At 37.2% G+C, this 18023-nt stretch overlaps 1 protein-coding gene across 9 annotated transcripts in view; it reads left to right on the forward strand.

The window, feature by feature from the left end:
• BBX (BBX high mobility group box domain containing) overlaps nt 1-18023 on the forward strand; it is a 273350-nt gene that overhangs the window by 2164 nt on the left and 253163 nt on the right. For all 9 annotated transcript variants that reach the window (XM_017870840.1, XM_017870850.1, XM_017870851.1 and 6 more), the window contains exon 2: nt 1175-1254. The gene's annotated coding sequence lies outside the window, so the exon portion shown is untranslated. The remainder of the gene's footprint in view (nt 1-1174; nt 1255-18023) is intronic.

Here is an 18023-nt window from a genome sequence, read left to right on the forward strand (position 1 = left end):
GGACGTCCCCGCGCGGCCACCCCGCGTCCGGCCCCACGCGCTCTGCGCCGCGCGGTCCAAGCCCGGAATGGCAGCGCCGGGCCGGGCGCTGGCGGTGCCTCCCTGGGGGGCAGCGGAGGCAGAGGCAGTGGCGGCGGGATCTTCGCCGGGGCCCGCGGGAGGAGGAGGAGGAGAAGGAGAAGGAGGAGGGGAAGAAGGAGGAAGAGGAGGAGAGGGAGGCGTTTTCTGCCCAGACCGCCGCCAGTTCGAGCAGGCACGGGCACGGGGACACCCCACTCGTTGCTCCTCCGTTATGGAAAGGTGTTTAGCAGACTTTTACTCCCGGAGTGTGGTATTTGCACTTCATTTTTCCTCCCCCCTCTTTCCCAAAGCAAGATGGACTCTATTCCCTTTCTCTTTCTCCCTCTGCCTCTGCCTCTGTCTTGTCAGCCTTTAAGATCGACATTTTGTACTAAGATGCAAACTTGATGGTGACCAGCAACAAAGCCGGGGTGGGATCCCTCGCTCTCTTCCTCCCTCCTTGTTTCCTAGCTGCCGCCCCCCCCCCACCCCGACCTCGCAGACCTGGTGGCCCTGCACTTGCCGCTGTGGGCTTTGGCGAATGTGTTTTCCCCGGTTGGTTCCTATCTCCAATCTGGGGATTGTGACCCGGACTGGGTGTTTGGGAGACGGCTGTGGCCGCCCAGGTCTGAAAGGCTGAGAGCTTCGATACCTGGACCCGCTGCCGCCGCGGTGGCACCTCCCGCCGGCTCCTGGGCAAGGCGAGGCTTGGGCTGCCTATTGATCCCTGTGATTTGGTTACTGGTATATTTGTCCTGGGGGTGGTGATCACTTGTGCAAGTTGATGAATGATCGCGGTGTGGGTTTTGCGTTTGCAGAATGGATCAACTTTCTGCTTTGTACATATGGGGAGTAGGAAGCGAGGGTGCTGGAGATACCCTAGAATGCCAGTTGGGCTGTCCCCCAGCCTCTGCCCTTTGAATACGGGGAGCTTCTTTGCCTTCTGTTCCCTCAGTTCTCCAGTGTGGGGGGGTGGTAGAGAAAGGGGAGGGTTTAGTGGGAGCTGGACTCCTGGGTTTTGGTACCCTTTCTTCATAGATGTTACAGGACTTGGGACTGTGCTATTGTAAGGCCCTACCAGACTGATGATGTACCTTTATTTGATACTTTATAGGTCACTATCATATGACAAAGGCTTTGCTGCAGTTCAGCAGTTCATCTTCCTCCCTGTGTACTTTCCATTCGCCTTCCTGGGTAAGTATGCAAACTCTTCATACAGGGAAGCTGGATGACAATTAGTAATGACATAAGGGTCTTTATCGTTCACATAGGAAGATGCTTTATTGGGGTTACAGCACCCCAGAAACCTTGTCTCACTTGAGTTTCCCACAGTGTAAGTCAGTTTATAATTCTTAGTGTTTAGAATTCAGCTGTGAGTTATTATTAAGATAGTAAATGTTCATTTTGTGTTTATCTACAAGTAATTGTCGTTTCAAAACTTACTTTCAAATAGGCATTTTAATTTATAATGAAATTTTACATAGCATTGAAGGTCTAGTAAATTTAATGCTAGACAATACTATAGGAAGATTGCAGTGTATGAGTGGAGAGAATTATTAAAAACCCAAGGAAGCATTGTGCAGAAGGCCTCTCTAATTATAGTGACTGACATTTGCTTACTGTCTCTCAAGTTCTCTTTCTTGAGTAACCTGTGGTGTTTGTAACAGTTACTTTTGGGGTGGGGAAAGGTGGGGTTGGTAGTATAGTAAATCTAGTGTTTAGGGCACTAGTTTGATTCAAAATTGATCATAATTTCTTTCAAAACTTACATGTTTGGAGAAATTAGGAACAATTCGGTAGCCTGTAAATCTAATAAACAATGACTGAGATCTGTCGTTAAGTGCCTTTTTCAGATATATGACTCCCAAGTAGAAAAATCTGCAAAATATGTGTGGGACAGTAAGTGTGTGGAAAATTTGTGAGAGGTAACAGTGTGGATAAGAACTGAGGGTTTATAGAGCATTTGAAAGCAGCACAGTGAGCCTAATCTGCAGAAAATCACCTTGTAAGTTTCACACTCCATTGTAAAGGAACACCCCAGGTACTCTGAGTTGTTGATGTTTGGAAACTAGTACTAAATTGTGTAAATCAGCTGTAGTGCTGTGTAATATTACCATAGTGAATTTAGAGATTTTATAAATGAAAATGAACTTACTTTTTCATGAAAGAAAATTTGGAGACCTCGTCTATGGCGTTTCCTGGATTGCTGAGATACTGTGTACATTAACAAAATTCTTGTCTTAGTATTAATGGTATAAAATTGTTGTCTTAGTATTGAGTTAGAGGACTAGACCTTTCTGGTAGTGTCCATCTGGTAACAAAATATACTTTTGTATTATTGAGGACTGTAGATAATCTGTGTAAGTTTTGCATCGAACATTTAGACAATCTAGAGGACTTTAGATAATCTGTATATGTTTTTCATCAAACTTTTTTTATGGAGTATAAATATTGCATTACTGCTTATAATTAGGTGGTTTGTTCAGTTAACTCAGAATACATCACATACATAGCAGGCCAATCGGAATGGTCAAAATGAGAAGGTTCTGTAAGATGAATTTAGTGCACACTGAAATACGTGGATTTCATTGTCTTTGAGTTTTTTTTAAAGCTTGTTTGAAAAGTTTCATTTTTGGCAAGAGTATTCAAAATGCATTCCTGATTACTAAAGAACACCACATTTATGCTGCTAAACACATTATTTTGTTCATTGCAACATTTTCATTCATAAAAGTTCATTGCAAACTTTTAATATTACTCCTTTCCCCATGGAAATGTATTTGACCAATTCAAAAATTAATATGCGAGGTTAGTAATGTTGAGAATAAAAGTCTGATAAGTGCTTGTATTTCTTTGAGATATCAAGTGACTGCTTCATTAAAACAATATTTTCAAGAACAGTCTTGGACTTTGAAGTCAGTGAAGTAGTTCTGATAGTGTAAATCTTGTAATAGTGATCTAAAAAAAGTCATTTTGACAATAAATTGCCAGTTATTGGCATCTAAAATGCATTTATTAGATTTGAGGCTTACTTATCAAAATAAGAATTTAAAGTTTTTGCTTCTCCATTTCCAAGTGTTTCCAAACTTCCCATTTTATTATTCTGCATGTCTCTGTTAGGTTCTGAAACTGAAGCCTTAATTTGCATTTCACATTTAATGCTAGCTATTGAAAAGGTGGCTCATCTATATCGTTTCCTAGTGTTACCTCTTTGGAGGTACTGCGGCAGTTTTAGGAAAAACCTTTCTCTAGAGAGTTAGATACTTGTTAAAATTTGCAATTTTGAAACATTAAAAAAAGTATCTTGATCTTTGTATCCATTTTTTTTTTTAAGTTCAAGGTATATGAGTTTTTTAGATAACTGCTTTTAACAGATTTTGAAAATTGTATATATAGCACCTTCGACCTTTAACCTTATAGATCTGATTTTTATACTTAATCTATTGAAACAGATTCATGTAGACATTGAATTTAGAACATATCTTTGAATGAAAATGAGGATGCACATATGATTATGATTGGCCTCTGCTGTAAGTAACTATGTAGTTGATAAGTTTTCTGTATGTTGTAAAAATAAAGAATAGGTCTGAAGATGTGCAACTCATGAAAATCTAACTCAGTAGCTAAAATATTTATAAAGCCATACTTTTCAGTAAAATTACAGGCAATTTCTAATTATTAGTCATTAGCCTATTAACAGTATATGTTTTCCTACATTTCATAAAGAACATGGGTAAAAGCAAGGGCTACATTTTTAAGTAGATCTTGTCATTAATTTCAATTACTTTTATATTAAAAATCTTTAATAGAAATAATAAAGGCTTCATCTCTCTATACTACTAAAAAAAAAACTTTGAGAACAGTTCCATTACAGATGGGCCTTTTTGCTGTACTACAGGAAGTCCCTGAAATCATTATTAGTGTCTTACAAAAGTATACAAAGTGTTTACAGTTGTTACATCAGATGCTCCAAATCACTAAATATAGGCATTAATTTTAACATATTACATTACCACCAACGTGGCATACCTGTGCTTTAAGATTTAACCTTAAGCAGGTACTTAACTTAAGAGGAAGATGCTTTTCTTGAACTTGTACCTTGAAGTCCATCTCATTATTTAACATTTCACCATTGAGGGTACCTTTTGAAATGGGCCTGAGTGGTATCTCTCCTGTATTTTTTGTCAGATTCCTTGTTGTCACTATGAAATGAAAACAAACTCAACTTTACTAAAGACATTGTAATCTTACTGCTTTGTTTTTATCATGTGTCTAAGGGAAATCAGATGCAGGCAGTCCTCAGTACACTGAACAACACTGCTATGAAGGGAATAGGTAAAGAGAAAGACTGAGACTGAATGGAGGCTCTTCCAGCTTGAAGATTCTGTGACTGTCATTCAGTCACTGGGTGTTGTACTACCTCAAGGGCAGTCATCACATACTGTGTCTAATTGTTGATATTTCTGTATTTTAAGTCATACCTGTGGAAAGCGCTTTTTGATTACAACTTTGCTCAAAGTTCACATGTGATATTGTCTTTTAGAAGGCAATTATATTTCCTTGAAATGCCAGTACATCATTTTAAAGCTATACAGATATACCCAGAAAATCCTCATGTATTAATGGGGATTGTTTTCATTTTTTTTTCCTTTCAAGGAAACAGGTAAGAACTGAAATAAGTGCCAATTATGTGAGAGAATGCAAAAGAAGCAAGCCAGTAAAGAATTTCATCTAAAAGTATATATAAATAGAAGATGAGAGAATGAAAGACTTAAAAGATTAAATATAGACCATGAAACACTGGTATTACCAAATGTACCAAAATATAAACTTAATAAGTTAAAATATGTAAGTCAGTTTGAGAATCTAGGTAGTGAAATAACTTCAGATAATGAGAAGGTTTGTATAAAATACGAAGTAACAGCTAGGTGTGGTGACTCACACCTGTAATCCTAGCACTTTGGGAGGCGGAGGCCAGTGGATCACCTGAGGTCAGAAGTTTGAGACCAGCCTGGCCAACATGGTGAAACCTTGTCTTGACTAAAAATACAAAAATTAGCCAGGTGTAGTGGTGGGCACCTGTAATCCCAGCTACTTGGGAGGCTGAGGCAGGAGAATCCCTTGAACCCAGGAGGCAGAAGTTGCAATGAGCTGAGATTGCGCTACAGCACTCCAGCCTGGGCGACAGAGCAGGACTCTGTCTCCAAAACAAAATGAAACAAAAAACAAAACAAAAAAAAACCCCACAAAGTAACAGTTAATGAGAATGAATTGGATTTTATGAAATCTTAAAAAATTAAAAATATTTAAAAATGTTCATTAAATAATTATAGCAATAGTTAAACATGGTCCTCAGATGAAAAGTTAAGGGAATAAAACAGAAACTCCTGGAGCGGAATAACTGAACTCCTAAAAGCAACATACAAGGTTACATCTTTTGTAATAGGAATAATTAAAAGGCCAATAACTTACTTTAAAGGAGAAATAAGAATGGGGATAAAAATTATTCAAAACAGCTGTATTTCTTAAATACTTTTGACTGAGGTATAGTATAAAAAATACATTTAACATCCCAATCCACATAAAAGAACTGAAACAAGTTTCTTGAAACAGGACAAAGTGCAGTGCCCTCTGATATTTTCTGTTCCCAACTGATCTTTATAAATCCAGTATGTTTCAAGCCATTTTATTAAACAAAAAATACTAGATATTATCTACTAAATTGATTTCATGACTTATAGTTTGAAAAACACTGGCCTAGAGTACTTGCTTGCTTTCTTAGAAATGGAGGTCTCTAGGCCTCATCCTTTGATATTCTCATTCAGTGTTTCTGGGGTGGTGCCACAGAATTTAGATTTTAGCACATATAGCAGGTGATTCTAAAGCAAGCAGGAGGTCCTCCGACTGACTGAGAAACCTTGATATGAAGGACAGATGGCCCAAGACTATAGGAGTCATGTTCTGAATGTGGGGCTGAAGTTCATTGACTTATAAGGTGTCTTCCATCTTCACCATTCTTTGGCTGTATTTCAGTGTGTTTGCAATACTGAGAAGGTCTTCATCACCCTCTGTAGATGCTCCTGTAGTAGAAGTTGTAGTACAAGGAACAGAGGCCTTGCCACCAAAGGGCTCTAGGTTCCATTCCTGCTGCCTCTATTGCTTATTAGCGGGGGACTTTGAGCATGTTACCTCACATCCCTTAAACTTTCATTCTCATATGTGCACAATGGATATGGTAATATTTACCATGCAATAATACAGGGATTACACAAGACGGTAATGAATGTAGGACCCTTATTCACAGTTAGCGCTCAATATATAGTCTCTGTTTTTATAATTACATCTCATCTCACCCCATCCTCCACTGTTTGAAATTTCTGAAAGGCTTTTAGTTTTTGTTTTTGTTTTTTCTCTAAAATGATTCTCACCTCTAGTTATCATGAAACATTGGTATGTTTTTAACTAGACATGAGGTGCTGGACAAGTAATTTCTTAGGGAAGGAAATAGTAAGAGTAACCAGAAGGAGAAAAGCCAAGCACAGCTGAGGCATGCCACGATTAAGTACGGTGCTCCTTCAGGTTTGGGGAATGATTTTCCCACCTCTTTGGAAAGGTAGAGTATGGGACTAGAAAACAGCTCTTTTCATATTTCAAGGTAGTTAGTTGTCAGCACAGGGCGTTCTCTCTGGTGACTGATAGATATTAGAATGTCTTAGAGTATCAGTTCTGAAACTTTCTTCCATCAAGACACATGTGTAATCCCAGCCCTTTGGGAGGCCGAGGAAGGAGGATTGCTTGAGCTTAGGAGTTTAAGACCAACCTGGGCAACATAGTGAGACTTTGCCTTTACTAAAAAGAAAAATAAATTAGCTGGGGGTGGTGGTGTGTGCGTATAGTCGCAGCTACTCGGAGGCTGAGGCAGGAGGATCACTTGAGCCCACACGGTCGAGGCTGCAATGAGCCGTGATCATGCCACTGCACTCCAGGCTGGGTGAACGAGCAAGGTCCTGTCTCAAAAGAACCAAAACAAAAACACGTGACCAATGTTCACATATGAGACATTATGATCTCCCCTGGTTAACAGACAGGTAAATTATGCTGTGGGTTTTATAGGTAGTTCACAGTGTGATAAAGCCACTCCTTTTTAAGAAAAAGTCAAGAAATCATATCAAATTGCAAGCAAGAGCGGTGTTATCTTAATGAAAACTTTGAATATACTTAATATACACATGGAAAATTGTAAATTGTGGTACTTCAATTGTTCTAATTGGGGCACTCCTCATAAACAATTAAAACTTACCCTTGTGTCAAGGCATGGGGATTGAGAAGTGTTACATAGGTAGTGCTTAGCAAATTGCATTTCACCAAATAGGCACTTGAAAATAGGGGCAAGCTAAGGAGAAGATAAATGGGGAATACTTTAAATCCCTGAAATCTCAAACAATGTGAAAACCAAAAGCTAGGGAAATGTAAAGAAAGCACAGAAGACTACAGGTATCAGGGTTTTCAAACGGTACTGTCTTACTCAAATATACGTTGATACAAAAATTTGTTGAAGTAGTCTCAACAATCATTAAATTTGTTTAAATAAATTAAAATTAAGTGACTCTGGTATTTCCTAATTTTTAAGGTTATATTTGCCAGAAACATCTTCCCACTTTGCTAAATTTTAATTTGCCATACATTTTTGATCTCCAGTAAATTAATAAGCTCTGTATATTTTGAAAACGCCTTTGTTCTTTGATGTAGTAGTATTGGAAATAGATTCACAATCTTTCATCTAAAAGCTTGAAAACTAAAAGTTTTTTTTTTTTTCCTTCAAAAGTGTGACATCAAAACTCATTTGGTACCAAAACCTAACCCAGACTGTCATGGGATTGTTTAAAGTAGTTTTCAAGCCCGCTTAGAATATTCACATATTTTGCTGGAAATATGAATATTGATTCATTGTGTGATATTATCCTAGATCTAACTAGGAATGTTATGTAATATGTGCTATAGGTACCATTTTGCCTTTTTAAACCCCACAAAATTCTGAATCCTGAAGCATATCAGGACCTAAGGGTTTTAAATAAGGGATTGTGATCCTATTGCATTAACTTCCTTGGTTGGTAGAGTGAAATTCTCTGATATTACTAACCACTTAACCCAGTGAAAAATTATTTTGCTAACTTTGATCACTGATCATTGAACAATTTAAGTTCCTTGCCAGCTAGCAAATGATGAAAGATTTTTTAACGTTATATATTACCTCAATCAAACTGTCTGCTGAAATCCTGTGGCTCCAAATGTACAGGTGTAACGCATGAGGATATAGTCAGGTAAGGAAACTGGTAGTCATTGACATCATTTGTACCATCTAAGTTGAGCCAAGTTAAAGGCTTCTAGGTAAGGAAAGCTTAAATCCATGCAGAACCTGGTTAGTTCACATTTCATTGAACCTTTTATGTTCCCTTTTGATGTGATGATTCCTTTGTTGTTGTTTTTAGTTTTATTAAACAGACACACACTAAAATCTGCATAACATTTGAAACCTGTACCATGTTGAAAAATGTTTCATATGTAATGTTGAATGAAATTCAGGCTACTTTCATTAATGGTTTATTGATATTAGAGGTTATATTTCCTTTATTATATTGCTACCTGCCCATTTTTTTTCCCATCTATCAGGAAAATGAAAATAGGAAGTGTTTTCTGTGATTTAGTCTGTTCTCAGGTGAGAATATTTTTAGGTTATATTGTTTTATAGAGGTTCTAGATACCTTTATTTTCAACAATTAATTATGAAATGTTCAGATCTTGCCTTTTAATTTCCTATAAAACTACTTTAGAAAATGATAAATATGTCATGGGGAAGAGTCTATATGGCACTGTAGGAACAAAGTAATAACTTTATCTGATTTGTTATGGTAAGGATTTGATATAGACTGGAACTGTTAATGCTAAAGAATTGTTTATTGATAGGACTTTCATTATTTATTTACATGACTACATTCCTTGGTGTAGGAAAGCCACAGATTAAGTAATTCAGAGGGAGTCTTATTAGCAATGCTGATTCTTTTAATATTAAAATGCTGACTTGTTTTCAGCTTTTGGTGCACCTCTCAAAATTCACCCAAGTGTAGAGTTCTCATGGACTGCAGAGGGAATGTGGTGGAGCATGGAACAAAATGAGAAAATAATTCTTTACATCCAGCTGTCAGACTTTGATTATCTTTTGAGTTACTAAAATTATCATTTTCTTCCCTTCCAGGTTTCCCTTCCTTCCTTTTCCTCCCTCCTTCTCTTCTCCTTCCTCTCTCTCATCTCTTTTTTTCCTCTCCCAGTCTATTATATTTGGTAATATGCATCTGTGATACTGCATAAAAATATTTTAGAATAGGGAATAGGGAGTTGAGTTTTCCTTTTTTAAAACACCTTTGTTTGAGTTTAAAGATCGATTTGTAGTTTTTGAATCCTTTTGGTATTTATGACTACCTATATAAAAACTGTTGATAAATGAGCTTCAGACTTATACACATCTCTACATATGAAAGTGTCAGTTAGGAAGGGATTGTAAGGAACCTTTAGCAGGGCTCTGTGAAATAAAGTCACCTGTTGTTTTTATGAAATAATGGAAATAAACTCCTTATCCAAACATTTTCAGTTTCAGGTTGATAGAACGACTACATAGTTTCATTTAAACTTCAGGAAAGTTGAATGCAGTTTTTAGAAGTTTCCCAAAGAGTATTTTACACTGGGAGGAAGGGAGAAAGATAATCTGGACTAAGGCCTGCCTTATGAGGCTCAGTTTTGTTTTATTACTTTATTTTCACAACAACTTTCTGATGATAAATACTCAATTTTAATGACAAGGAAACTAAAACTCAGGTTGAATAACTTGTCTGAGGTCGCACAGCTAGTAAGTGATCACGCCAGGCTTAGACTGCCTGTCTGCAGTGCCACAATCTCCTGAGGCTTTTTCTGTATTTACCTGCCATTAGGGCTACATTCCAAGAAGTTAAAAATGAAAGGTTTGGGACAACTTTTAGTTAAGAATTCTCCCCAATTTTTTTTTTTCTCCTAGAAGAGAAGTCTTCATTTTCAAGTAATAAGATTGAAACTCTGTACTTTATCACTTGTAAGGAAAGTTACATGAAAAATTCTCTGACCTGGGGCTTGTAAATTTTCATCTGTAAGATCATTGTCAAAGACTAAACATTTGTTTATAAACTTAGTATATATTTGATGTTTAGTCAGTTTTGTTTCTAGTTGGTATATCTAGTATAGAAATGTCTATGGCAGCTGTTATTTTTAATATTTATTAATTCCTCTGGTATATCAGTAGAAATTATTTGTTCTTTCATGAGAAGTTGAGTCTTCCTAGCTGAATATATCGTTTGTGCTCTGGTCCTTTTTTTTTTTTTTTTGAGACAGAGTCTTACTCTGTTGCCCAGGCTGGAGTGCAGTGGCACAGTCTCTGCTCACTGCAACCTCTGCCTTCTTGGTTCAAGCAATTCTTGTGCCTCAGCATCCCAAGTAGCTGAGATTACAGGTGCGGGTCACCACGTCTGCCTAATTTTCGTATTAATATTTTTAGTAGAGACAAGATTTTGCCCTTTTGGCCAGGCAGGTCTTCAACTCCTGGCCTCAAGTGATCAACCTGCCTCAGCCTCCCAAAGTGCTGGGATTACAGGCGTGAGCCACCACGCCCAGCCTGTGCTCTGTGTTTTTAAATACTTAATCAGTGAATATATTTTACTAAAGGAATTAACAGTATAACATGCGTAGTGTTATAAAATGGTTACTTCTGACATTTGCTTTGAAAGACAATTCCATATTAGTGGAAAAATTAATAAGCAGATTCATGGCCTTCACTTCAGAGTGCCTGATCAAACATGAATCAGATATAGGGTCAGTCAGCAGTTCTAATTCATCAGTTTAGGAAGTGATTTAAGGGTGCTTTTAATTTCACCTAAGGAACTTATTTCTGCTGTGCTAAGTGGAAGAGATTTCATAAATTATACTTTTGTATATGAGTAGCCGAACATTTTGAAAATACAGCATAACATGTTGCTTTTTTGTACTAAGAGCCCTATTCATCTGAAATTAAAATCTTTTATCTTTGCAAATTCAGCAAAGTCAGAGCCTAATTCAGATATGGAAGATTAAAAGTTTGTCTTTTTTTTAAACTGGCTTCTCTTTTTCCCTGATCCATGAAACATGGAAACAGGGTGTCTATTTTAGCAAAGTAGCTTTTGTGGATCATGATCTTACTAAGAGTGTGCTCTTCTTGCATTGTTTTAGCTGAATAACGCTTTTCCGAAGGTGCTGGCCTTCCGTTTTTGTGTTTCATTCCCCCCCAGAAAAACACCATTCACATTGGTTGGTAAACTGAAATTAGTTTAAACTTTATGTCATTTGACACCTTTCTTTCTGCTTTTCTTGGGTGATATTTGAAGAACATTTTCCAAATTAAATAATTAGGTCGAGTGTTGGTGAGGCTAGGGTAGCAGAAACTATTACCAATTTTTTTGGCTTTCGTCGATTGAGTGCCTACAGAATGTTGGTGCTTGACCTAGACTTTGGAGATATAAAGATGAATATGGAACAACCCTTGTCCTCAAAGCAAACATGTTCTACTGGCTGGAAAAGGCTAGTTGATGTAAATATCTATCATATAAATTAATCTGTGCTAATTGTTTTAATAGATATGGTATGAAATAGTGCTGAGTAAATATCTGAAAAACTGGCCAGTTCCAGCATAGGAGGTAGACCTTGAAATATGGGACGAGTTTCTTACTGTGGCATTGTGTTTGCCCATTAAGTTTGCAAAACTAATTTGGCCTAAGCATTATAGTGAATTTTAAAATCAGACTTCTAACAATAATTTCATTTTATTTAAATAGTAGTTCATCCTTTTGGCTTCTGATATTTTAAAAGGCCACTGACATTTTTTGGATAAAGCTTTAAACTTATATTAAAATTATATTTCAGTGAAGTGTTTTGGACTTCCTTTTTATTTATTGCTGTTAACATCACAATGTGTAAAGACAACATGATTGATTGAACCAATGAGAATTGTTCAGCTATATAACATCCGAAAGAGCATTGTACACATACCAAATAATGTTAAAAGCACACTTAATAGATAGTCAGTTTAAGCTAGATGTACAGGGGTCCAAACCATATGCCAATAAAAATATTACAAACTACTATAGCTGATACTTTTAGTTAAATAAATTATACTAATTGGGAGTATATTAATAAGAGTTATAGCCCAACATGGGATTCCAAAAAGGTGAAAATGTGTTTTCCTATCTTGAGGACTAATAGATTACAAATTATGCTCAAAGCTTCCATCAAGCAGTTTTTAGGTTTTCCAGGATGTCTTCAGCCTGTGCTTACAGTTGTGTTTTGTCTTGTGGTTTAGTAAGCCATGGCCTGGAGAACACCCATGAGTTTGATCAGTCTTCTCTTTTATGCATAGTGATCTAGGTCTGGTCTTTCATTCATGACTTTTGTGTTTGTTATACCTCAGAATGTATGTGTTTTCACTCAGTTTTATTTGTGGCCCTTAGTTGACTGGTCACTTCTGGACATCAGCCCGGTTTAGATTAAAACTTTGTTTCTGAAATATTGTGTTCAGTGTTCCAGATGCCAGTGTGCTTTAATAACAAATACATTCATATGTGAAGTCATAAAGAAGAAGCTGACCTGGGAAGAATTTTTTCAAAGCTCACATCAGTAATAACTCCAATGTTTACATTAAAGCAGCAAAGAGAAACAGAGACACATGTGTGACTGTAACTGTGAGTCTTCCTTCCGTTCTTTGTCTTGGGACTGTTTGACATCATGGAAGCACAACCATTCCCATCTTGTTATGTACCGGTCTTCATGGTAATAAGAACTTCTTTTTAAGTTTTGCATGTGGACATGCGTTCTTATCTCATTGGGTGTAATACATGCTTAGACCCAGAGAACATGTTCAGGTTATCATAAGACTAGGGTTTTTTTTTATGTTAATAATTTTCTACAGATAATCTCTGCATGAGTGATGCAAATTCGTACAAATTTTTTTGTAGTTTTCCAAAAATCAGTCTTGAGGAATGGGATCACACATGAGCACAGAGTTACACATTTGAGGACCTGGTCTCACATATATGGTGATGTGTTTACTGCATAAGGAACTGTGATCATGAATCAGTTGCTGTTTCTTTTTCTTTAATTTTTTAAAAATATGACCTTATATGGTCATTTCTGATCTATATATTTCAAAACAGCTAGATGGCTTTTAAGTCTAGTATATCTTAAGAATTAGGATGATCTGTACTTTTCTTCATTAAATAGATGTTTTCTGAAAAGTTTTCACTTAGTTTTCCACATAGAACTATACTTTTTTGATATGCTATAATTTTAGAATGCCTCATATTTATTTTTAATTGATCTTCAATTAGCAGTGGCTGTTGGTTTTACAGATGGAGGCTTTAATGTTTCCAGGTCTCTATATTAAGTAATCAATGGTCTATAAAGTATACATAAAGGAGCTTTGAAAAGGATCACGGGAACGCAGTACTAATCATTGTGTGAAGAGGAATAATCGTTTTTTTTTTTTTTTTTTTTGAGGCAGGGTCTTACTCTGTTGTCCCAGCTAGAGTGCAGTGGTGTAATCATAGCTCAGTGTATCCTCAGACTCCTGAGCTCAAGTGATCCTCTTGCCTTAGCTTCCAAGCTGGGACCACAGGAACATGCCACCACACCCGGCCAATTTTTTTTTTTTTTTTTTTTGAGACGGAGTCTCGCTCTGTCACCCAGGCTGGAGTGCAGTGGCCGGATCTCAGCTCACTGCAAGCTCTGCCTCCCAGGTTTACGCCAGTCTCCTGCCTCAGCCTCCCGAGTAGCTGGAACTACAGGCGCCCGCCACCTCGTCCGGCTAGTGTTTTTTGTATTTTTTAGTAGAGACGGGGTTTCACCGTGTTAGCCAGGATGGTCTCCATCTCCTGACTTTGTGATCTGCCCATCTCGGCCTCCCAAAGTGCTGGGATTACAGGCTTGAGCCACCGCGCCGGGCCCAATTTTTATTATTTGTTATTTTTTAGTAGAGATGGGGTCTCTCACCATGTTGCTCAGGCTGGTCTTCAACTCCTGAGCTCAAGTGATCCTCCTTCCTCGGCCCCTCAAAGTGCTGAGATTACGGGTGTGAGGCACTGCACCTGTCTAGAAGCAGTGTTTAGTAAAGCAATTATGTTGCTTTATCATAATGTCCTTTATCATAACTGTTTGGTAATTCTGGGTACAATATATTGAATTATCTTTATTTTTTGCAAGATATAATTATTGAGGACCCATAATATATAAAGCTGGGTTAGAAATTCTGGAGCTTGCAGAATAAAAAAGGCAGCAGCTCTGGTCTCAGGATATTTCTAGTATAGTAGTGACATACATATACCAAATGTGAAATAGAAAGTAAACATGCCATAATATCCGTGAGTTGCAGGGATGATGAGTATAGGGTGATGGGTGATTAGGGAGGGAAAATTGGGATGGAATTGAACTTTGAACTTTGGTTGTATAGCTAGATGTCTAGGAATCCTTGCAAAATGCTTGCTTAATCTATCAGAGAGAAAGTGGACCAGTGGAGGGCCCAGGCTAACCCCACCTGGGCCAAACAACTCGCCCCACATGTGTGATTATCCAAGTCAGTGACCCTCCAGACTTTTAAAATGCTGTTCCCCTCGGTGGAAGAATTTGAGCATGTGTTCCTTGATATGTCTACATTTCTTTATAAATTATATATACTAGGCTATTAATATAGTATGTGTATATTGAAATATAAATGACTTAGAAATTGAAAAAGATAAATTGAATATAAATAAAAGTTTAATATTTTCCTGTTACTCCAAGTGGACTGTCTTGTTCATGTTTTTGGTGTTCGAGAATCTCACTTTAAAGACCACTGGTCATTATTGAGCAGTGTCACACAAAGTTTAGGTAAGTTTCATGAGACCTGGGACTTAGTTTTGTTCGCTGCTTTATCTCTAGCACCTAGGACATGGTAAAAGCTCAACAGATACTATTAAATGAGTATGTAGAATTAGGCTGGTTGATAAGGGATGAGAGCAGTCTAGCTCAGTGTGGGGATCTGGTAAGAACTGGGACAATTTTTGTTCACTGTTTTATCTCCTATGCCTAGAAAAGTACCTGCCAAATAGTAGAGACTCAGGATATATTAGTTGGACAGTGTTTATGCAGTTCAGTATGAAGGATCTGGCAGAGGCCATAGATTTATAGACATGAAAAGTTAAGTTCTAGAAGCTCCCCTAAAGCAGTACAGCATATAGAGATAGACTAACTATGGGTAGGCAGAAAGATACAGCCCATGGGGGTCAAAGTGTTAGCAAGAACATTTCTGAGGAGTGGCTTTGGTGACCTCATATCTTAAGGCAAAAACTGTGACCATCTTAAGCAATAAGATCAGGATCTTAATCATGTTTGTATCCCAAGTCTTAGGATGCAGTATGGTAGGTATCTAATAAATTTTTTTGTAGAATCGAATTACTCTGTTTTATATTAATGCTATGTACTGGGTATAGGAGGCCCTGAGCCTACTAGAATGGATCAGCATCAAGATCAGAGGCCTGTAAATGAATCCTGTTTCGAATGAAGCAAAGCCAGTGATTCTGGAATTATATGTAAAAAATTATTTTAAGCCCTGCCTGTATAGAGGTACTTTAGTGACCAAAATTGCCAAATCACATCATGTGTATATTTCTTTAAAGGTTGCTATTAACGTACTTTTATTAACATATTACCCTTTAAGAATGTGGAGTTTATGATTGAATTATTTCATGTATGCTGCTGTCCTGTTCCTTCTTCCCTCATCACTAAAGTTGGGATATGGCCTGGAGCACCCCAACCTGTACTATTAAAATTAGTACTGAATTTATTTATAAATGTATAAAACAAGGTAGTTTACGTATTAGCTCCTCTTTTGGAATTTTTTTACTGAGACTTCCTTTTAAAATGATGGTAAAATTTTATTTTATGGTCATAAAATAAATCTGTCATGCACATACTTGAGCATCATCAGAGTTGGGGAGAACAAATGTTTCCTCCCTGAGAAGTATCTTTCTCCTTTAGAGGCTGGCCACATGAAAGCATGCCTCATTGGCTCTCTTATGCTTGTTATTGCAACTTAGACTTTACATTGTGATTTCACTGACTTTGCTTTGTTTGCTCTGTATAACCATGTTCTGAGGTAGGTAGTAGGGTGTCATTATTCCCATTTTACAGATGAAGGAACAGGCTCAAAGTTGTTAAATGGCTTAACCTAGGATATTGAGTTTGCAGTGGCTCCCGTGCGACCAGTACTTGTATATTCTGGCCATTCGTCTAGAGAGCTGTCCCCTGTGCAGTACAAAATTTATCTTTTTGAGCTAAAATTTGTTTGTTCTTTTACTTAATTTCAATCTGATAACTTATTACAAATATTTGGAATAGCAGTGGTGAAGAAGATCCCGCGCTAATTTTGTTCATGCCCTGTGGGCTACAAAATATCAGTTAAGGTCCATTTAGGGCCTTAAATTTGGGGGATACTTAAATTTATTTGTGCATTTAAATAAGTGTACTAAAATTATGTAGACAGACTGTCCATTTGACTTAACTTTTTTCACAACTTGTGATGGCAAATTAAATGTATAGGGACGATATACTGACAAATAATGAACTTTTAGGTGTATATTGGAATTTGTAAGTGAGATTTGGATTATATTTAGATTATGTTAATCCCCCCCATGAGACATATTTCTGAAGTTACAATGAAAATTAATTAGAAAATATAATTTGATAGTCAAATACCTGAGCTACTCACATTTCTGTAACATGTTCGTATTGTAACTTGATATTAACTGATGTTTTTAAAGAAGTATAAGCAAGTTCTATAATTTTTTTTTTTTTTAAGAGATGGAGTCTGGCTCTGTCACCCAGGCTGGCGTGTGTCAGTGTGATTATAGCTCACTACAGCCTTAAACTCCTGGACTCAAGTGATCCTCCTGCCTCAGCCTCCCGAGCAGTTGGGCTACAGGTGTTTGTCACCACAAGTGGATAGTTTTTCTTTTAAAACTTAAAATGCTTTTTAGTTTGGCACTCTGTAGAAGAGGAGGTTCCAGAGGCCAGTAAGAGAACCTCTGCCAACTATAAAAGAGAAGATACTTCTATCTACAAGTTATTTCAGGATCAATTAGTCAATTAATATTTTATATAATAGAAAGATTTTATTTGTTAGGACTTTATCTTAAAGGTCCCCAAGAGTAAAAAGGTCTAGTCATTATTATACTGTGGGAGAATGATAGAAGATTGATTACGTTAGAACTCCAGAACTTTTTTTATTTAAAAGATTTAAGGTTTGACAAAAAAGCAGTTTATTTTAGAATGCTTATTTCTATGGATTCTCATTACTTCAACTCAATTTTCATAATTTGTATTTGAGTACACTAACTTTGGAACATAGTGTAATATTAATGGCTACAGAAGAGGTTTGTCGAAGAATTGTAATTTGAAAGAACAGCATATGTTTATTGAAGAGAGCATATAGAGATGGAAGTGGTTAGAAAGTATGAACTTTCTTTAGTTTGGCTTTTCATATAAAGTGGAGTGTGAAAACAAAAGTCATAAAGACAGTTCAGCAGAGTTCCCCTTCACCCTGTTTTTAAGCAGTGATGTAAACCATGAATTTAATCTTCCCACCCTCTTTTCTACCATGCAGCAACCCTGTAAAGTAGGAACTATTATCTCCACTTTAGATGAGGTACTGAGTTTCAGAGGCTCAGCAACTTGTCCAAGGTCGTTCTTCTGGTAAATGATGTTGCTGGCATTCCATCCCAGTTCATTCTGTCTACTGGAGGCCATGCTTATAATCACTCACTCCCCTATCGTGCCTCCTAGGCTTCCAACATGGCATTCATACCACTCCACAGTGCATGGGG

This window comes from Rhinopithecus bieti, unplaced genomic scaffold (genome assembly GCF_001698545.2).
Source record: "Rhinopithecus bieti isolate Rb0 unplaced genomic scaffold, ASM169854v2 scaffold_5478, whole genome shotgun sequence".
In the NCBI taxonomy this organism is placed as follows: Eukaryota; Metazoa; Chordata; class Mammalia; order Primates; family Cercopithecidae; genus Rhinopithecus; species Rhinopithecus bieti.